The 13,808-nt window shown below is 32.8% G+C and overlaps 1 long non-coding RNA gene across 1 annotated transcript; it reads left to right on the forward strand.

Moving 5' to 3' along the window:
• The first annotated feature begins 430 nt into the window (after positions 1–430).
• Positions 431–2,179, forward strand: LOC142224131 (uncharacterized). Its single transcript, XR_012719046.1, has 3 exons — positions 431–564; positions 626–728; positions 1,991–2,179. It is a non-coding gene; the product is annotated as an uncharacterized LOC142224131 (long non-coding RNA).
• The last annotated feature ends 11,629 nt before the right edge of the window (positions 2,180–13,808 follow it).

The raw sequence follows: 13,808 nt of genomic DNA on the forward strand, positions 1-13,808 counted from the left end.
CTGGCCGAACTTACTGCCGTTTATACTTGTTTTTTTTTCATACTTTTAATGGGTAATTTTAACTTTTTTGTTTCACACAGAGAAGAGATTGGTTGGAAAGCGGTTGAAGTAATGAATATTCTACATTTATAATTAAATATCAATTGCCCCAATCTATGTACTATATTTGCAATCATACGTGGGTTTCTACTACAATGTTTCGATTATTTCAATGGATTTACGTTTGTGATAGAAGACAGACAGTTGTAGGAGCTAAATGTCTCTACTTTAAAAAGTTTTGCCCGTATTCGGATGATACAACCTGCCGCAATTAATTGTCATAACTGTCACTTTGTTATCACAACTTACGGATGGCTTTCACAACCGAATGCCATTTGAATTATTGTACAAATGTCATTTCTACTAAAATATTAATTTCATGTCTAAGGAAGACGTATTTTTTTTAATTTTTAATCTTCTGGAGAACTCGGAATGTAATGCATCGGATGAGAAATACACTTCCTCAATGGTCAAGGAGTGCTCCGAGACACCACTTTAATGTACCAATCTTCACAGTTCCAAGAGGTATTTAACCCTAGCATCCAGTCTGTCATTTGATCAATTAATCAAAACTTTTGTCTTTTAGATTAGTAAATTACTGGCCACTGGCCAGAGAGGTTGACAACTTAATTCCGTGCTAAAGCAAATAACATATAAACTCTCTCGATAGCTGGCGACGTCGGCAACAAGTAAATATTTGTAATCTGCTATACTCTCAATATGCTAGTAACGATCAGTACAAATCAGCTAAACAGGTGCAGATGTTCATGCAATATGTTACGAGATGAGTCTTCAAGTAAATTTCTTGTGTGTCCTCCATTGTGATGGGTATTATACCCTCCACCATAGGATGGGGTGGAGGGTATCGAGATATTGCTCTGAGTATATATATTCTTAAAGTATATATATTCTTAGTCATGCTGAAATTCTGAGTCGATCTAGCCATGTCCGTCCGTCTATTGAAATCACGTTAACTTCCGAACGAAACAAGCTATCGACTTCAAACTTGACACAAGTAGTTGTTATTGATGTAGGTCGGATGGTATTGCAAATACATATTGCCCCCATATAAAACGTCCCCCAGATTTGGCTTGCGGATCCTCTTAGAGAAGCAACATTCATCCGATTCGGTTGAAATTTGGTACGTGGTGTTAGGTCCATATCGGTCCGTAATTATATTTAGTCACCATATAAACCGATCCCCAGATTTGACCTCGGGAGTCTCTTGGAGGAGCAAAATTCATCCGATCCGATTGAACATTGGTACGTGGTGTTAGTATATGGTATTCAACAAACATGAAAAATTGGTCCATATCGGTCTATAATTACCCGTGTAAAAATTGGTGGATCTAAATAGATATAATCATATCTCAAAATTGGCCGCTTCAGATCTAGGCAGATACACCCAGATATGATGATATAGAATTAGATATAATTATATGTAATTCCGTTTATAGGGAGATCTGACACCAGATCTACTTACATATAGGGATAGATATAATAATATCTAAGACATTAGATCTGGGCCAATTTTGAGATCTGATCAGATCTATTTCCATAGTAATTAGATATGATTAGATCTTACCATTTTTCGGATCTACTCATATCTAATCATATCAAATTAGATCTCTCAATTTTTACTCGGGTATATATAGCCTCCATAGAAACCGATCCACAGATTTGACCTCCGGAGCCCCATAACATAATTCATTCGACTCGGTTGAAATTTGGTACATTGTGCCAGTAAATAGCCGCTATCAACCATACAAAGCCTGATCCATATCGGTCTATAGTTATATAGCCCCCATATAAAACAAACCCCATATTTCAATTCTAACTCTCTAATTACCGCGCAAAAGTTCATATCGGTTCGATCTTTCTGCGTATTTAGTTGTTTTCGATACGAATATATATTAATTAATTTATTAATCAATTTTTATTTTGTTTGTAGTAAAAATTTTTCGCCACATAGGATGATGCGCAAATTCATGGCGAAGGATATACGAGCTGATTTACAACCAACTTAATCGCTAAAAATTATAAATTGTAATTTTCATAATTTGATATGAAATACAATGAGTTAAGATTTATTTTCATTTCATATTTTTAAATAAAATAAAATATAATATTTAATTGGGAAGGAATTGGTTTTTAATTTGGCCATGAGTATTATTAAGGTTGGGCAACACAACCGAATGATGAAGGTAGCTACAACCAATGTCGTCGGCAGACCCAACCAATACCACATTAGGCATTAGTTGTGTCGACCGAATCAGTCGGGTGACACAACTGCCAACTGATAGTTGCTACAACTGCAAAAAGGAGGTTGGCAATAAATTCGGTTGTCACAACCAATCTGTATTGTCTGTGTTCAAATAGGTTAAAAATAGAGTAAGAATTCATAATATGGTACAAATTATTTAAATTTTGTCGAAAAAACTATTTGAAATATTGAAAAATATTTGAGGTCAAACGTTTTCGATAAGCGTTAGAATCCATTAAAAATTATAAAAATTATTTATTTGACAAAATATCACAAAATTTTTTAATTTACATCCAAAACATTGAATTCGGATATGTTATATATATATATGTTATATATATATATATATATATATATATATATATATATATATATATATATATATATGTATATGTTAAATATATATGTTATATAATATATATATATATATATATATATATATATATATATATATATATATATATATATATATATATATATATATATATATATATATATATATATATATATATATATATATATATATATATATATATATATATATATGTGTTCGGAAATCGATATTTCGATGTGTTACAAACGGAATGACAAACTTATTATACCCCCATCACCATTCTATGGTGGTGGGTATAAAAACATTTGAATATGAAATCTTCAACTAATAATCTCTTGTCAAAATTTATTAAGAATGGTTAATAGCTAAAACAAAAACTTGATAACACATTATATCGCATTACTGTGTATTAATTATATAAAACAAAATGTTATCTAGCTCTCATAAAAAATACATTTTTTTGGAGTTTTACTATCCGCTGTTAATACAAAATTTAAAACATTATATAAGTACGTGCAAATTAAAAACAAATTAGCCTAACGCTAATAAATAATCATAAATTGTTCAACTTAAATATACCATAATGGTATCTTGAAGAACAATCTCAACAGAAATTCCATTCTTGAATGCAGAATTGTTTTAGGTAAGCACGTAGCAATAATATTAGCAAACGAACAAAGTAGATACAAGATTTGTGGTATCTATATAGGAAATTTTGAATATATCTCCGAAAAATATATCAATGAAAATTTTTTCTCTTAAATATTTCTTGCAATTTTTTTTTATACCCTCCACCATAGGAAGTTTTTAGTTGGACCTTTTCTCCACCTCTTTCAATTAATTATTTGATTGAATTAACTAAAAAAATGCATATTTTTTAGCACTTTCTTGTGTGTTTTTTGTATGGGTGGCTGCCTTTACACTCAAAAATTTACTTGGATCGAAAGATTTTGAACTTCCCTTAAGGATTTTTTTATTGATTCAGAGCCAAAGTTGCGGATTCTCTAAACATTAAAAAAATGGTTTACGTCAAAGTAAATAATGTTTTATTTTATTGTCAAAATAAATCTTAAATCCAGGGATGTGGAGTCGGAGTCTGAAGATTTTGCTAGAGTCGGAGTCGGAGCCGGAGCCGGAGTCGTATAAATTTTGCTCGACTCCGACTCCGGTGAAACAAAATTTGAAAAACACTTCATATCTTTGTAACAAATGAAATATTTCGACAAATTTGATTCGATTGGGGTTTTTAATCGAACAACGAAAAGCGAAGTACTGGATTTCAGGCCATTCAAAGTGTATTTATATGGGTGAAATTTCACGGTGATATAAATAGTAGGTTTTACTAGAATAACGGCTGAATTGATCAATTGTATAGTCCATTTTTAACATATTAAACTATCGATTTTTAAGCCTATATATACTCTTGATAAAGGTACAATTTTAAAGCAATATACCAGTAGAACCTAACGTTCTGAATTTTTGGCAGGCATGTTGAGTTCCAAGATGGGTCATACCGAACAATTTTGTGATATAGCACCTACATATAAACCCTTTTCCGATTTGTTTTAAGAAATTTTTCCCAGTCTAAAATTTTCATAAGTTTTGTGAGAAATTTTGAGTTATTTGAGATCCGTAAATAAATGCGGAAATTTCCCGTCGGCCCAGATTTTGTATATGGAGATAATTATTTGAGAAATCTCCATATACACCCGGTGTCCTTGGAAGCTGTAATTTTAAGTTAAACTGCTGCCAACGTTCCATCTGAGCAGCGTTGCCAGAATTGTTTCACCAAAAACCGCTAGATTTGCCCAAAAAATAGCTAAAAAAAGCTAAAAAATGCTAAAAAAATAGCTAGAAAAAAAGCTAAATTTTTTTGTATCAAAAGTCACATTTTTGATTGAAATTTAACAAACTTAAAGGCTTTATTTCACTTACAATGCATATTATTTTCATCTTAATTCCACTTCTGTGAGACTGTAACAATATCTAAGGCATATTAGCTCTGTTTGCGTATTCGATACATTTTGATTAATATCACAAATTTTTTACTGGAAGTCCTTCGTTTTGTGGGAGCTACCTTCCCAACACCTCTATTTTATTTACTTGTTATTTTAAAATATTAAATGATGCTTTGGATTTGGTAAAAAAATGATTTGTCATATTTTTAAATACAATTTTAGTTTGGATTTGAAATTGTGAAAAATTCGAAATACATTACTTTTATTTAAATTGTAGAAAATACCTATAGTTTACATTTCCCAGTAAAAACATTTTCCTTTTCTTCATGAGCTATCAAAGTGCTTTAAAAACGTGCTAACGCCAACTTAAATTTCCAAATTCAGACTCGACTTCAAGTAGAAATTATTGTATATATATGTTTTTAAAATAAAGTGTTGAAAAACATCTTCTATTTTTGAACGCTATTTTGGTTTGTGGTTAAGATGCAAAAACTCCTCACATTTAAAGACTATTTCATTAATTCTTCCTTCTTTCATGAAAACATACCCATTTTTAAGTTGAATCACTTAATTATAAGGACAAAACGACTTTATCGTCTTTTGGACAAGGAAAACAGTTTAAATAAAAGAAATTCACAAATTCTATTATAACCAAAATTCGCGTTCGTATTTTAAGGAGACGACAATATTTTTTCAGTGCACAAAGCTATTCACATCTACTATTTTAATTTAGTAATATCGTAATAACTTTAGAATATTATAATAACATAAAAAGGATAATCGAGTCAAATGATAATATTCCCAATAATTTACTGACAGTTTATCTAACAAATTTGTATGGTAATAGTAGATTTAAAGTTTACGATAACTTTTATGTATATAATGAAAAAACTTTACAACAAGGTGTATTTGCTGCAAAAATGCCCGCATAATGGCTGGACTCATTATTAATGTTTCAACTGAGCTTTGAAATATGTGGAAACCCTTATAAAGGGTGATTCTTTTGAGGTTAGGATTTTCATGCATTAGTATCACGTGGGATTTCAGACATGGTGTCAAAGAGAAAGATGCTCAGTATGCTTTGACATTTCATCATGAATAGACTTACGATCTGCCACAACGTCGAATTTTCAGTGAATGGGCCCTAGAAAAGTTGGCAGAAAATCCGCTTTTTTATCGACAAATTTTGTTCAGCGATGAGGCTCATTTCTGGTTGAATGGCTACGTAAATAAGCAAAATTGCCGCATTTGGAGTGAAGAGCAACCAGAAGCCGTTCAAGAACTGCCCATGCATCCCGAAAAATGCACTGTTTGGTGTGGTTTGTACGCTGGTGGAATCATTGGACCGTATTTTTTCAAAGATGCTGTTGGACGCAACGTTACGGTGAATGGCGATCGCTATCGTTCGATGCTAACAAACTTTTTGTTGCCAAAAATGGAAGAACTGAACTTGCTTGACATGTGGTTTCAACAAGATGGCGCTACATGCCACACAGCTCGCGATTCTATGGCCATTTTGAGGGAAAACTTCGGAGAACAATTCATCTCAAGAAATGGACCGGTAAGTTGGCCACCAAGATCATGCGATTTGACGCCTTTAGACTATTTTTTGTGGGGCTACGTCAAGTCTAAAGTCTACAGAAATAAGCCAGCAACTATTCCAGCTTTGGAAGACAACATTTCCGAAGAAATTCGGGCTATTCCGGCCGAAATGCTCGAAAAAGTTGCCCAAAATTGGACTTTCTGAATGGACCACCTAAGACGCAGCCGCGGTCAACATTTAAATGAAATTATCTTCAAAAAGTAAATGTCATGGACCAATCTAACGTTTCAAATAAAGAACCGATGAGATTTTGCAAATTTTATGCGTTTTTTTTTTAAAAAAAGTTATCAAGCTCTTAACAAATCACCCTTTACTTGCAGCAAGGCTTAGATAAAAACGCCGATTTATCCATATTTCAATAGAAACATGTCGAAAATAAAAAAAGCCAAAAATAGCTAAAAGGGTCATGAAAAAAATCCAGAAAAAAAGCTAAAAGCTAAATGCATTTTTTCCCGCTAAACGTCTTCAAAAAAAGCCAAATCTAGCGGGAAAAAAGCTAAATTGGCAACGCTGCATCTGAGACGGACTTTTGGGAGAAAGTTTGTTTCATCAATGTCACTCGAAATTCTTAACATTAAATTATTGGCCTCTAATGTCCATTAATGATAGACCATTTATAAATCAATGTTTCACCATTTTACTTATATAGGAACATCTGTCCAGCTATTCCTGTCATTGGTATTTATTTCGCCCGTCCTAATTTATGACAGTTTATGTTTGTTTTATATAACCGACACATAACATTTTTAACATCTAAACTTTCTATCTGATTAGCCCGACATTTTGATTTTTGTGTATTTTTCTTTTTTATATAGATTTATTTTTTATAAAATACCTATATAGACCAATACCAGGATTTTACTTCTTAAACATCTAAGCCTAATTATTTTTTGAAATTTTGTGTTTTTATAAATTCATATTCTGTAGATTGTTGTTATCTACCCATATTTTGATGTGGTCTCTATATAGTCTTGTGTCGTATTTTAATTTATTGGCCTGACATTAAAATGTAGAGTTCTTTACATCCAAAAAAAAGCTGAGATTTGTCGTCGGGTCATATCAAAAATTAAAATTAGAGTTCTTTTGGACATATAAATACATATGGCAAAATAGAATACTTATATCGGTCTATTTTTGGAACACTACAACTTAAAATTACAATTGCAATACTGTTAAAATGAGATTTAGGTACACCACCTGGAATCGGAGTCGGAGTCGAGCAAAATTGACTCGACTCCACAGCCCTGCTTAAATCAAAGATTCAGAATCCTCAAAAAGAAATCTTAGCCTATTTTTGAAGATTTTATATCTTTATCCCAAGTATTTGATATCCCAGGAAAAAGAATTGGAAGTTGTTCCACAAACATTTCTTTTAAAGCCCATCCCAGAATCCCCCATCGAGTTTTTCCAACTTCCGATGCAGTCCTTTTGGACAAGTCCACAAACATTTCTTCTAAAGAGCATCTCGGAATCTCCCAATGATTTTTTTCACTTCCGATGCAGTTCTTTTGGACAAGTACACAAACATTTCTTCTAGAGCGCATCTTGGGATCCCCCAATGATTTTTTTCTACTTCCGATCCACAAACATTTCTTCTAAAGAGCATCTCGGAATCTCCCAATGATTTTTTTCACTTCCGATGCAGTTCTTTTGGACAAGTACACAAACATTTCTTCTAGAGCGCATCTTGGGATCCCCCAATGATTTTTTTCTACTTCCGATGCAGTCCTTGTGGACATGTATTAGAAAGAACGCAATCAGGCTATTCTAAGTGCAAATTTTGGACAATTATATTTTAATAATAGAAAATAATAAAAAATAGAAAATTAATAAAAAAAGTAAAATAATAATAATAAAAAAAATAAATTTCATCCCCGTTGGGATTTGAACTTGTGCCGTTTGACTTTTTCGCTTCCATGGAAGTTCTTTTGAGAAGGTTTTGCAAATTACGAGAATTTTTAATTTTTTTGTTGATTTTTAATGGAAAAAATATATTTATACGAAAATATTCGAATGCCGAAAATAAAAATGATGCATAACATAAAAAAATATTTTTTTAGAAATATATTTGATAAAAAAAAAAAATTGCCGCTGGTGAGATTTGAACCTGCGTTTCTTATTTTTTCGTTCATACTAATAAAGAACATCTCGAGAAGCAATTAGAATGTTATTCCTTGGTGTCGTATTACGATCATATCACAAGCATTTGAATTGATTTTTCGACGCTTTATGTTCAATGGCGTTTGCGGCTGAGTGTGCTAAGGCGTTCTGTTATGGTGCCAGTAAACCCAGGTTCAATCCCTGGTCGGAGCGCAAAAGTTTTTCAAATTATAAAAATTAGATAATAGGAAAATATTAGTGTAATAAAACATATGGATGAAAAAAAGTGAAATTGGTTGAAAAAAAATTTTTTCGCTTTTTAAATTTCTTCATTTAAATTAACTTCCAGGGCACAACTTCTAAAACAATGCAAAGGATCCAAAAAGGGAGTACTTCCGTCCTATGACAAGCCCATGTAAAATTCATTGGAGATGATCCAAGTTTGCACTACTTCCGGATCACAGATTGGGGATCCAAACTACATTTTTGGAAGCTCTTTTTTTGCTGGGATATTACTTAATGTAAAGAGTATTTTTTAAAATCAAAGATTTTTTTCTTTATTTTAAGGAAAATTTCTCTTCTCTTCTAAGACATACGACTTTAAGGAAGAAAGGTAAATTTAAAAGATTTGTGTTCTAAATTTAAAGAAAAATATTTTTAAAGCAAAGACTACGAACTTTCTTGTTATTTAAATACAGTGAAACCTCTCAAACTTGGATTTTTTTCTTTATTTTAAGGAAAATTTCTCTTCTCTACGACTTTAAGGAAGAAAGGTAAATTTAAAAGATTTGTATTCTAAATTTAAAGAAAAATATTTTTAAAGCAAAGACTACGAACTTTCTTGTTATTAAAATACAGTGAAACCTCTCAAACTTGGCCATTCTGAAAAGCGTATAACTTTCGTAAAACGTTTGCTTTATTATCAAGGTACACCTATTTATTGTCGTAAAAACCTTTAGATTTTTATTTTCAGGCTAATTGGATAAAAACTACGGATTCTAGAAGCCCAAGACCCCAAATCGGGAGGTTGGTTTATAAGGGGACTATACCAAACAGGGGAGTCTATCAAAACAATGGACTCAACATTTTTGGCACAACTCTTTATGGTTTTAAAATACTTATAGATTTCCAATTTCAGGCAAACTGGATAAAAACTACGGTTTCTGTAAGCCCAAGACCCCAAATCGGCAGATCGGTCTGTATGGGGGCTATATCAAAACATGGACCCATACTCACCATTTGTGGCACACCTCTTTATGGTTTTAAAATACTTCTAGATTTCGAATTTCAGGCAAATTGGATAAAAACTACGGTTTCCACAAGCCCAAGGCCCCTAATCGGGAGATCGGTCTGTATGGGGGCTATATCAAAATATGTACCGATACTCACCATTTGTGGCACACCTCTTTATGATCCTCAAATGCCTCTAGGTTTCCAATTTCAGGCAAATTGGATAAAAACTACGGATCCCAAAAACCCAAGACCCTAAATCAGAAGGTCGGTACGAGTAGAATAGAGGGTAGAATTAACATTCTGGCTATGCATGTCAAATTTGTTCAAAATCGGTTGAGAGTTAGATATAACTCCAATATATATGTTCTTCCGATTTGAGCAAATATGGCCAAATGTCCACATTTTCCTGGTTAAATTGCCATTGCTAAATCGAAAACTCGAAAAAATTATTAAAATTTACATATACTCGGTTTAGGCATGGTTGTTAGAGGCTATATACTAGCATAATGTATCAAATTTCAACCGAATCGGATGAATTTGGCTCGTCCAAGAGCCTCCGGAAGTCAAATCTGGGATCGGTTTATATGGGGGCTATATATAATTATGAACCGATATGGACCAATTTTTGTATGGTTGTTAGAAACCATATACTAATACCACGTACCAAATTTCAACCGGATCGGATGAATTTTGTTCCTCCAAATCTGGAATCGGTTTATATGGGGCTATATATAATTATGGACCGATATGGACCAAGTTTTACATGGTTGTTAGAGACTATATATTTACACCACGTCCTGCAAGCCAAATCTAAGAATTTCACCACGACCCAGAATATATATATATATATATATATATATATATATATATATATATATATATATATATATATATATATATATATATATATATATATATATATATATATATATATATATATATATATATATATATATATATATATATATATATATGTATATATATATATATATATATATATATATATATATATATATATATATATATATATATATATATATATATATATATATATATATATATATATATATATATATATATATATATATATATATATATATATATATATATATATACTTTATGGGGTCTTAGAGCAATATTTCGATGTGTTACAAATGGAATGACAAAGTTAATATAACCCCCTTGTATGGTGGAGCGTATAAAAAGTGTGGGGTGCTGAGTAAAAGTTCATGACTGCTTATCGATGGTGTAATATTCAAATAACTTACAAACATGTTGATTTATTATTTATTGGCATTCCAACATAATTATATGCAAGACATTTTGCCGCAAGCAAACAAATGTTCAGTCTTAAAAACATATACTTAAGGTCAAATATAAAATATTTGCACAGTATAAACAATGTTGTGTTTAAACAAATTCTGAAAACATACATATATGCTAGAAGCAGAATATGTTCGGGAGTATATGTTACAAAGGCGAGTTTTTTTGAGGGTGTTGGGAATATCTCATACAAAAGTGCATCTTAATGGGGAATATTTTCAAAAACAATAAAGCAATTTTCGATGATTAACCTTTAAAAAAAAATCTACAATAAACATGATTTTAAGACCGACAAAAGTGAATATATATCACATACGGTTTTTGAGAAATTCCAAAAAAAACTTGGAACTTGTTTCCTGTAAAATTCACTTTTTTCACCCTCCACCATAGGATATATATATTAACTATATCATTCCGTTTGTAACACATCGATATATTGCTCTATAAAGTATATATATTCTGGGTCGTGGTGAAATTCTGAGTCGATCTGAGCATGTCCGTCCGTCCGTCTGTTGAAATCACGCTAACTTCCGAACGAAATAGGCTATCGACTTGAAACTTGACACAAGTAGTTGTTATTGATGTAGGTAGGATGGTATTGCAAATGGGCCATATCGGTCCACTTTTACGTATAGCCTCCATATAAACGGACCCCGAAATTTGGCTTGCGAGGCCTCTAAGAGAAGCAAATTTCATCCGATCCGGCTAAAATTTGGTACATGGTGTTAGTATATGGTCTCTAACAACCATGCCAAAATTGGTTCACATCGGTCCATAATTATATATAGCCCCCATATAAACGGACCCCCAAATTTGGCTTGCGAGGCCTCTAAGAGAAGCAAATTTCATCCAATCCGGCTAAAATTTGGTACATGGTGTTAGTATATGGTCTCTAACAACCAAAACCGATGTGAACCAAAATTGGTTCACATCGGTCCATAATTATATATAGCCCCCATATAAACCAATCCCCCGATTGGGCTTGCGGAGCCTCTAAGAGAAGCAAATTTCATCCGATCCGGCTGAAATTTGGTACATGGTGTTGGTATATGTTCTCTAATGACCATGCAAAAATTAGTCCACATCGGCCCATAATTATATATAGCCCCCATATAAACCGATCACCAGATTTGACCTCCGGAGCCTCTTGGAAAACCAAAATTCATCTGATTCAGTTTAAATTTGGTACGTGGTGTTAATATATGGCCTCAAACACCCATGCCAAAATTGGTCGACATCGGTGAATAATTATATATAGACCCCATATAAACCGATCCCCAGATTTGACCTCCGGAGCACCTTGGAAGAGCAAAATTCTTCCCATTCGGTTGAAATTTGGTATGTGATGTTAGTATATGGTATCCAACAACCATGCAGGAATTGGTTCCTATCAGTCCATAATTATATATAGCTCCCATATAAACCGATCGCCAGATTTGACCTCCGGTGCCTTTTGGAGAAGCAAAATTCATCCGATCTGGTTGAAATTTGGTACGTGGTGGTATATGATATTTAACAACCATGCCAAAAGTGGTCCATATCAGTCCATAATCATTTATAGCCCCCATATAAACCGATACCGAGATTTGGTTTTGGAGCCTCTTGGAGGAGCAAATTTCATCCGAGTGAGTTGAAATTTGTGGATGACAGCCTTTCGTAGAAGTTTCTACGCTATCCATGGTGGAGGGTACATAAGATTCGGCCTGGCCGAACTTACGGCCGTATATACTTGTTAGACTTAGCGTACTTTGGAATGGAGACATCGATATAATATTTCGAAATATTGTTGTATTTTCCTTAAATACCATGTAATCTAATCAACAAATGTAATAATTACACAAAAAAACTATTTTTTAAAGAAAAAACAAGCAAGGAAAGTCTAAAGTCGGGCGGGGCCGACTATATTATACCCTGCACCACTTTGTAGACCTAAATTTTCGATACCTTATCACATCCGTCAAATGTGTTGGGGGCTATATATAAAGGTTTGTCCCAAATACATACATTTAAATATCACTCGATTTGGACAGAATTTGATAGACTTCTACAAAATCTATAGACTTAAAATTTAAGTTGGCTAATGTACTAGGGTGGAACACAATGTTAGTAAAAAAATATGGGAAACATTTAAATCTGAAGCAATCTTAAGGAAACTTCGCAAAAGTTTATTTATGATTTATCGCTCGATATATATGTATTAGAAGTTTAGAAAAATTAGAGTCATTTTTACAACTTTTCGACTAAGCAGTGGCGATTTTACAAGGAAAATGTTGGTCGAAATCAGAAAAACATATATATGGGAGCTAAATCTAAATCTGAACCGATGTCAACCAAATTTGGCACGCATAGCTACAATGGTAATTCTACTCCCTGTGCAACATTTCAACTAAATCGGAGTTAAAAATTGGCCTCTGTGGTCATATGAGTGTAAATCGGGCGAAAGCTATATCTAAATCTGAACCGAGGTCAACCAAATTTGGCACACATAGCTACAATGCTACTTCTACACCCTGTGCAAAATTTCAACTAAATCGGAGTTAAAAATTGGCCTCTGTGGTCATATGAGTGTAAATCGGGCGAAAGCTATATATGGGAGATATATCTAAATCTGAACCGATTTCAACCAAATTTGGCACGTATAGCTACAATGCTAATTCTACTTCCTGTGCAAAATTTCAACTAAATCGGAGTTAAATATTGGCCTCTGTGGTCATATGAGTGTAAATCGGGCGAAAGCTATATCTAAATCTGAAGCGATTTCAACCAAATTTGGCGCGCATAGCTACAATGCTAATTCTACTCCCTGTGCAAAATTTCAACTAAATCGGAGCAAAAAATTGGCCTCTGTGGGCAAATGAGTGTAAATCGGGCGAAAGCTATATATGGGATCTATATCTAAATCTGAACCGATTTGGCTGATATTTTGCAAGTTTTTCGAGACACATAAAATATTCG

Source organism: Haematobia irritans, chromosome 2 (assembly GCF_050003625.1).
Source record: "Haematobia irritans isolate KBUSLIRL chromosome 2, ASM5000362v1, whole genome shotgun sequence".
Classification (NCBI taxonomy): domain Eukaryota; kingdom Metazoa; phylum Arthropoda; class Insecta; order Diptera; family Muscidae; genus Haematobia; species Haematobia irritans.